Here is an 8,400-nt window from a genome sequence, read left to right as displayed (position 1 = left end):
CCCTAACTAATGCAGTCTCAGGTCCCGCGCAATTGGATTGGAGCAGAAGCTGTGCTCCCCTCACCAGAAGTCTTAAGATCCTGTGGCGGGTGTTGTGGGCAGTTGGCGAGTGTCAGCAGACCCTGCGCCCCAGCTGCTCAGGTGCTTTTCTGACCGGAAGAGGCTTGTGGCCCTGTGTGGGCCGGATTTCTCTCTCCCCAACCAGAGCAGTCTCAGGTCCCGCGTGATTGTATTTCACAATTTTAAGAACGTTTAATTCTACTAAATAACTTATGAAAAGAAATACAAACTAAAGCTAAGTAATTAACAATAACAGAACAGTTTTCTTTCCCATCATGGAAAATGATGGGAGAAAAGCTGAGAAGCCCGACAGAAAGGGGGAGAAATCTGCAACCAAGAATCCTGGCGGCTTCTCTGGTGCTGCTGCCACTAATGTCCCTGCAGGCGATGTCCCTGCCGCTGGTGCAGCCAAGAAGGGTGACCCTAAGATTTAAAAGCTCTAGAACGGGAAGCCCCATTGCAGCCAAAACCCTGTCCTGGGTAGAGGAATGAATGCCCTGTACAAAAGGAAATACTCAGTTGCAAAGCCAAAGGTTAAAAAAAGAAGAAAAGGGAGAAGGACCAGTTAGTGGTGACAAGAATGGTGGTACCCGAGTAAGGACGCTTGGGAAAATGCCTAGGTATTACCCTACAGAAGACGTTGCTAGGAAGCTACTGAGCCAAGGCAAAAGGCCTCTTAGTCAGCAAAAGGCTGTATGCCAGCATCACACCATCCTGAACATCTTCACCAGGGCCACAGAGGCTAGAGAGTGGTTTTCCACAGTGGGTTTCGCAGCTTAGACAGAGGCTTGCTATAGACCTCTTGCCCTCAACCGAGTTCCTTTGCATAGAACACACCAAAAGTTTGTCATCGCCACCTCTGCAAATATTATCAGCAAAGTTAATATCCTCAAACACATGACTAATGCTTACTTCATGAAGAAGCAGCCGCACAAGCCCGGGCACAAGGAGGACAAGATCTTGGATGTGGAGAAAAAGAAATACGAAATTACAGAGCATCGCGAATCAAAGATTTTGCCAAACATCAAAGCTGTTCCTCAGCCCCATGGCAACCTGCGATCTCAGTTCTCTCTAACACACCGGATGTATCCTCACAGACTAGAGTTCTAAATGGCTAACCTAATCAAACAGTTTCATACGCTAACAAATGAAACAGTATCTACACAGGATGCATTTACAAAGTAGTCAGAATATGGCTTGCATACACAATTTCAATAAAGTAAAAGATTTTAAACAGTTTATTAAATGTTCATGTCTAAGACTAGAGGTGTAAAAAAAAAGAAGAAGAAAGTAGACATAAGGCATGAAGATGTACATCAGTGACCCCGACAGTACGGAGACTGAAGCTAGAGAAGGCAAACCTTAAAGCTATGCTGAAACAGGTATATAGAGAGAGGACTTGCAAGATAATCCCATAAGATACAAAGAAACAAATCACCAACATGGAAACTAATAAGATGAAGAAAAAAAATAGTAGCATCAATTAACCCAAACTCTGTTTTGAAAAAAAACCTAATCATGAATTTTCTCAAAGCAAAACAAAACAAAAAACCAGAAACATAAGACACAAATATGTTAAGTATAAAATTATAGAAAGTAAACATTTTAAGAGAAATATTTTAACTATATCACATTTTCAGATATCTGTGAACATACATGGAAACTTGAACAAAATATCTAATTTTCAAGGAAATACAGGCTACCAGAAATGACATTAGCGCTATAGAATTCATACAACACAGTTGAGATGGAAGACATCCTATGGATTTGAAACTGCATTTGGGGGATTTCTAAACTTTCAAGCAAATAGTCAAATGTCTTTCAAACAGATAAAGTCTCCACATTTTTTTGTTTGTTTTGTTTTGTTTTGTTTTGTTTTGTTTTGTTTTGTTTTTTCTATGTTGAGGATTGAACCAAGCTCAAAAATGCTAGACAAGTACTCGGCAAATGAAGGAAATTATTTTCACAGTATTGATATTTTATTTTTAGTGTGTATTAATTTTAATGTTTTATAAATCCCCCCCCTCAAGAAAAAAACAACACAAGAAAGAACTACAGACAAACGTCACTTAAGGAGGTCATTACAAATGTACTAAATAAATATCAACATAGAATTCAGCAAAATTGAGAAAATAATACTGCAGGACCTTGGCTATCCTTAAGAAATACAGGGCTAGACTAGTATTAGGAAATTCATTAATGGATCAGAGAGAAAAAAGAGGGCATAATTTTTATATAAAAGCTGAAGTTTTACATTGGTCTAGTTATTTTACCACCTTTGTTTTATTTTATATTAAAACAAATTTCAAATTTGTAACTTATTCTGTCTTAGGAATTTTGCTTTTAGCCCTTAAGTGAGAGAGTTGTTACAGGACACTTTACAATTTTCCTTAGTTTCTGGAAAGTCTAAGTGCTAATATTTTCAAGGCTGAATGCCTTTTCTTTCAGGATTTTCAGTTAGACCGATTCATTCCCCACTTCCTTTGTCTTCTGTTTCTAGCAGTTTGGGAGAACCATGTGTTCTGCCTTCTCTACTTCTGGAGTTCCTTCGATCTGCTTAAAAATAAGGTGGACTCCAGAAAATCAAATAACCCCATTAAAAATTGGGGCTCAGAGCTAAACAAAGAATTCTCACCTGAGGAATACCGAATGGCTGAGAAGCACCTGAAAAAATGTTCAACATCCTTAATCATCAGGGAAATGCAAATCAAAACAACCCTGAGATTCCACCTCACACCAGTCAGAATGGCTAAGATCAAAAATTCAGGTGACAGCAGATGCTGGCAAGGATGTGGAGAAAGAGGAACACTCCTCTACTGTTGGTGGGATTGCAAGCTTGTACAACCACTCTGGAAATCAGTCTGGCGGTTCCTTAGAAATTTGGATATAGTACTACCGGAGGATCCTGCAATACCTCTCCCGGGCATATATCCAGAAGATGTCCCAACCGGTAAGAAGGACACATGCTTCACTATGTTCATAGCAGCCTTATTTGTAATAGCCAGAAGCTGGAGAGAACCCAGATGCCCCTCAACAGAATTAGCAGTCTCAGCTCCAAACTTTGTCTCTGTAACTCCTTCCATGAGTGGTTTGTTCCATTAGGAACATTAGGAATGGATACAGAAATTATGGTACATTTACACAATGGAGTACTACTCAGCTATTAAAAGGAATGAATTTATGAAATTCCTAGGCAAATGGATGGACCTGGAGGGCATCATCCTGAGTGAGGTAACCCAATCACAAAAGAACTCACACAATATGTACTCACTGATAAGTGGATATTAGCCCAGAAACTTAGAATACCCAAGATATAAGATACAATTTGCAAAACACATGAAACTCAAGAAGAATGAAGACCAAAGTGTGGACACTTTGCCCCTTCTTAGAATTGGGAACAAACCACTCATGGAAGGAGTTACAGAGACAAAGTTTGGAGCTGAGACGAGAGGATGGACTGTCTAGAGACTGCCATATCTGGGGATCCATCCCATAATCAGCTTCTAAACGCTGACACTATTGCATACACTAGCAAGATTTTGCTGAAAGGACCCAGATAGAGCTGTCTCTTGTGAGACTATGCCAGGGCCTAGCAAACACAGAAGTGGATGCTCACAGTCGCTATTGGATGGATCACAGGGCCCCCAATGGAGGAGCTAGAGAAAGTACCCAAGGAGCTAAAGGGATCTGCAACCCTATAGGTGGAACAACAATATGAACTAACCTGTACCCCACCACCTCCCAGAGCTCGTGTCTCTAGCTGCATATATATCAGAAGATGGCCTAGTCGGCTATCAGTGGAAAGAGGCCCATTGGTCGTGCAAACTTTATATGCCTCAGTACAGGGGAACACCAGGGCCAAGAAGTGGGAGTGGGAGGGTGGGGGAGTGGGTGGGGGAGCGTGTGGGGGACTTTTGGGATAGCATTGGAAATGTAACTGAAATAAATACCTAATAAAAAATAAAATAAAAAATAAGTGCCCTTGGTTAAAAAAAATACTTCCTCCTTTCCCACAGGAATTTTGTAATTCAGCCTGGATATCTAAATCTGTTTTCTCACTCCCCCCACCCCTGAATTTCCTTTAAAATGTTTTGGGGTTAATTATTGAGGTTTTGTTTATTTTTTTTAAAAAATGAAAGCGCTGGGCGTGGTGGCACACGCCTTTAATCCCAGCACTCGGGAGGCAGAGGCAGGCGGATTTCTGAGTTCGAGGCCAGCCTGGTCTACAACGTGAGTTCCAGGACAGCCAGGGTTACACAGAGAAACCCTGTCTCAAAAACCAAAAAAAAAAAAAAAAAAAAAAAAATGAAAGCATATTCTTTGTGTTTTTTGTCTTCAGTTTGAATGTTGTAAGTTTTCATCTACCTCAAAATTGGCTAGAGTGAGGTTTTAATCAGTAGATGTCTGTTTACAACCCAGATTCCTCTAGTAGTAACTGAGTTGGCTTTATAATAGTCCTACGAAGTGATGTGCTTTTCACGCCTGAGCACACATACTGTTTTCTTTAGAACTATGTACGATATATATGTGTGTGTGTGTGTGTGTGTGTGTGTGTGTGTGTGTGTGTGTGTGTGTGTATTTCTGCAGATCCCCAAATTGTATTTAAATGTTTTCTCCGTTGTTATGCCAAATATCAGCAATCTCTTTTGCATTTAGTAGTTTTCTTTTCTAGAAACCATGTCTTTCAAGACTGTGAGTTCAAAACCACATGTATATCAAAGTCACTTTGCCAATTAATGCTTCCCCATCTCTGAATATTCTGATTTTTCACACTTAGAATGGTTGTTTTTTGATCAGGGTCTTGGATCAACCTGAGGCCATTAGTAACTTTTAAAATCCTCCCTGCGAACTTTTCACAAATGACACGGTTCACTACAGAAACTTGTGACAAGAAAGTGAGATAGCCCTCAAGATAAACTGACTTTGTTTTTTTTTTAACCCTGAAGCTTGGCTGTTTTAGGCCAAGTTATGGTTTCTATAGTTTTACAGGTCTCTTTTGTTTGACAGGCTTCTGAATATATGTGGGGATGTGCAGGTGATAACTGTTTTAAGCTGCACAAATACATTCTGGGGGAGGGGGTTGGAGAAGTGATGCCTCTCTGTTTGAAGGTACATGTTGCTCTTTCAGAGGCTCAGAGTTCAGATTTTATCAACCATGTTGGGTGGCTCACAACTGCCTGCAAGTCCAGGCCCATGGAAGTTTATGCTGTCTTCTGGTCTCTGCATGTAAACACCAGAAGTGACAGACATACACACACACACATGTATATTCACATAAAATATTTTATTGTTTTTGAAATAGACTTGAATTTCTAATAATTCTCCATCCTCCTACTCTTTAACTTCTACTTCCAGAGGGGTTGAGAGCCATATGTTTGAAGCTTGGGCCTCCTCAGTGCGTGGGTCTAGTCTTGAGTCTCCTTGCTGCTGAGTTGGAAACAGATTCTTTGGCTCTGCTAACCCTTTTGATTAGTGTTTGGAAAATATTCACTTTTTGACCTGCTTTTCAGCTACTAGAAATTATTATTAATTCTAGCCTCATTTTATCCAAATTTGGAGTTTTATGCCTTTCAACAATATATATTTTGACACCAAGGAGTTCGATTCGGTCAGGCATGATGTTTGGTTTATGTTTTTAATCAGTGATATTTACTCAAAGGTTTAAGATGTTTTAATATGAGACACAGAAATGACTTGTGAGAAAAGTCACAGCTAAGAGATAGCAATAAGCCTTTCACATAAAGGCAGACATTGGTGGCCATCAAGAAAGAAACTTTTCCATGAGGGTACAAAATAATTTATGCTGTGACTTTTAATGAATGCCAAGAATACTGGTAAAAATTTGCAAGAGTAAGAAAATATTACTATTGTGTGATTAGAGATTGTTATTTGTCCATGGTGGAGTGGAATTTTCACTTAGAAAATTTCCCCATGCAGTAACTATTAAAGGTTACCCGTAGAATCCTTAGACAATTGAAATCGAGAACACTGTAATGCAGAACCTGTCAGAATGTTTGCATAAGGAATAACATGCTGTGAAAAACCCTCTTTGAGTTGTTGGTCAGTGGTGTCCAAGGACTCCCAAAACATTAATGTCTATTGGTATTGCCCTTGGTTGTACCTCAAAGATGAAAAGTAAATACCAATTGTTGAAGACACCACGTACTTCAGATACAGGGCTCAGAGACCCTGAGCTGTATCTGATCTGAATGTCTCTTGCCTTAAAGACCAGAAAATACCATTTAAGCTTCAAAAGAAAAAAGAGGAGGAGGAGGAAGAGGAGGAGGAGGAGGAGGAGGCAGAGGAGGAGGAGGAGGAGGAGACAGTCCTAATAAGCTATGATGTCTAAAAACCACAAAAATGACCAGCACAGCACAATAGCTCTAAGGACACAGTAGTGGCATGCATACCTTGGCTATAACCAATAGCTCTCTAATTGGGCTTAAGACTGGCTCAACACAAGGAAAAGTATGCCTTATACTGGCAACCTAGCCAACCATTCAGATCCAGTGAAGCCATAGGTCTTGGAAGAGAGCCTACAAACACCACTTTACAAAACCAGCATAATCCCCACTACAGTCTATTTGTCCTTATCCCTACAGATAAGTGTGGTCCTCACCCCTCATCAAGGAAAATTCTCTTTGCAACAAACAGATGGAGACCATTACAAAAAATCACAATCTATCAAATGCAGCCTTGTGGAGCCCAGTCACTGTGGATACATTTACAAAGTGTCTCCTGCACTAAGGCTCAGGGGACTTTGCAGAAGAGGACAGAGAGAAATTATAATCGTAGAAGAGTGAGGAAATTTGCTGTGAGATTGTCTCTTAGTAATGTCAAAAGCTATATCCATAAAATCTCACCATGTTGCCTAAATGTGGGCCAAGCTGGAGTTAAAAGGGAAATCAGAGACCTTGGTGACTACCTGGTAAAGATCTACAAATCTTATGGGATTAAGGGCCTGTGTCAAGTCTGTAATGTGTCAGTACAGGACATTATCATCGACTGAGATACCTACCTGCTTTGATATCTATGACACTGCAAAGGAAACGTTTCTAGATCCCCCAAACACACATCTTCGTTAGTTGGATGATTGCACATTCTGTCCTGCTGTTACTACCCTGACTTCTGATCACTGTGACAGGGTCTGATGCCTTATTAACATGGTCCGAAGCCTTATGATGATGCAGTCAGGATGCAAAAGAACTGGTATCATGTTTACAGGCCCCTAGGACTGCTTTTAGAAGGTGGCCTGTGATTAAGGAAACAAGGCTTTCCCTCCCTCACCAAGAGTGCATGGATCCGACGTTCTCAGAGACATGGGTAGTTCCTTACTGGTCTTATCTGATGAGATCAAGAAGTGCACATAACAATGCCCTAGGTGTTCTTTAGAACAGGCATGTTATATAATATATCATTTGTTGAACACTATGGACAGATCATCTGTACTTGTCTGTTCTATCAATGGCAACCATTTACCAGTTAGAAAATTAAGAAGCGATCATCATCTGACCATTTTTTCTCTTAAAGCCATTTCCATAATGATAGTGATGATGGAACTCAATTTTTTTTTTGTTTCAGTCACTTGTGATAATAAAAATGGAAAAAAAAGTCTTGAGGCCATGCAAACATTTTTAAAAACAAAAATAACTGAGGGTTATTTGGGAGAGTTTGAAAGGAAAAAAAGGAAGAGAGAAATGACGTAATTATAGTATAATCTGAAAGATAGATAATTTAAAAGAGAGGCCCGTAAATACAGATCACTCTGAGCGAAGTCATTAGTTCCTAGTATTTTGTCCTGTGCTGCCCAGGATTGACAAGAAGGGAACCGAGAGGGCTTTGCCTCCCTAGCCACATCCGGGGAAAAAGTGTTGACCGTTAGTTCACACACACAGTTCCAAGATAACACAGGAAGTGTTAGGAGCCCAGGGAAACCTGGGTTGTGTCCACAGGCACATACAGAACATTTCTTAAAGAAATTCTGGAAAACTTAGGGCTCTTATATAACTACAGAGAGCAGCCAATAAAAGAAATGTGTGTTTGTGATAAGGGGGAAAACAGAACAATGTGTCAAAGCATGCATTTATTGTTATTTTATTATTATTATTATTATTATTCAGACCAACAATATCAGTGAAAACTAAAAGGAATCATAGCTACATATCTCTTTCCATCCCTATTTGATATTAGTATAGAGCAATAACTCTTGGTGAAATCCAGAAACTGGACGTCTGTCTCGGATTTTCTTCAATACTCACATCATTTCAGTTATGTCGTATTATTGAAGCAGGCAATATTTATGTTTTTCCTCGTGATATTTAGTTTTATAAAGTGCATTAT

The 8,400-nt window shown here is 39.8% G+C and overlaps 2 pseudogenes; both read left to right on the top strand.

Annotated features, from left to right (window-relative positions):
* Positions 1-548: 548 nt before the first annotated feature.
* On the top strand, positions 549-1,170 carry LOC110306274 (large ribosomal subunit protein eL6 pseudogene; annotated as a pseudogene).
* A 5,578-nt stretch (positions 1,171-6,748) lies between these two features.
* On the top strand, positions 6,749-7,430 carry LOC110306286 (ADP/ATP translocase 2 pseudogene; annotated as a pseudogene).
* The last annotated feature ends 970 nt before the right edge of the window (positions 7,431-8,400 follow it).

Source organism: Mus caroli, unplaced genomic scaffold (assembly GCF_978045245.1).
Source record: "Mus caroli unplaced genomic scaffold, Mus_caroli_1 scaffold_2, whole genome shotgun sequence".
Classification (NCBI taxonomy): Eukaryota; Metazoa; Chordata; class Mammalia; order Rodentia; family Muridae; genus Mus; species Mus caroli.
The sequence above is the reverse complement of the archived record's forward strand: the minus strand, read 5'-3'. Positions and strand labels throughout refer to the sequence as shown.